The sequence below is a fragment of the Corvus brachyrhynchos genome, unplaced genomic scaffold (assembly GCF_000691975.1).
Source record: "Corvus brachyrhynchos isolate BGI_N302 unplaced genomic scaffold, ASM69197v1 scaffold94, whole genome shotgun sequence".
Lineage (NCBI taxonomy): Eukaryota > Metazoa > Chordata > Aves > Passeriformes > Corvidae > Corvus > Corvus brachyrhynchos.
Window position 1 is genome coordinate 1,540,747 of NW_008238330.1, and position 669 is coordinate 1,541,415.

Sequence of the window (669 nt, forward strand, 5' to 3'; positions counted from 1 at the left end):
CTCCCGCGGGGAGCAGCCCGCGCCTCTGCCTCCGTGTGGGGGTGTGTGTGTGCGGGTCCGACATCAGTTTCAGTGATCTTGTAATCTGATCCTTTCTGACTCACTCGCACTGACTGACATTTCTGATTTGGTTCAACAAAAAGAGCGGGGGGGAGGAGAAAAAGGAGAAAAAGAAGAAAAAGAAGAGAGGGAGCAAAAGAAAAAAAAAACATATATCCCCAAATCCACCGCCCGGTACCAAACAGTTTTCGTAGGGAAGGGGGGACCCCTCTGTCCCGTCCCGTGCCCCCCGTCCCCTCCAGCCCCGCCGCCGCCCCGCATGGTTTTGGCTCGGCGCAGCCACCGAAGAAGGGGAACAAACACATCGCGCTGAGGTACTCACGTGTCGGAAAAGTTGTCCCTCTCGCTTTTCTCCGTCTCGCGCGCTCCTCTCGCCGCCTCCTTCAAGTTTTACAGATGTTGCAGGGCTTCTCGTCGTCGCCGCCCCCTCCTTCCAGCGCAGCCCTCTGGATCAGAGCAGGGGAAAGGCTCTTTAGGGATAACTCCCGATTCAAACACCCTCCGCTAAACTTCCCCCTTCCCTCCCCTTCCTCCGAGCGGCGGAGAGGGCTCCGCTCTCCTTCCCCCCCTTCCCTCCGCCTGTTCGGGACGCGGCTGGCTGCTGCCCGG

At 59.5% G+C, this 669-nt stretch overlaps 1 protein-coding gene across 2 annotated transcripts in view; it reads right to left on the reverse strand.

The window, feature by feature from the left end:
* GLI3 (GLI family zinc finger 3) overlaps positions 1-661 on the reverse strand; it is a 208,558-nt gene extending 207,897 nt beyond the window's left edge. For both annotated transcript variants that reach the window (XM_017734631.1, XM_008633830.2), the window contains exon 1: positions 383-661. The gene's annotated coding sequence lies outside the window, so the exon portion shown is untranslated. The remainder of the gene's footprint in view (positions 1-382) is intronic.
* Positions 662-669: the final 8 nt, after the last annotated feature.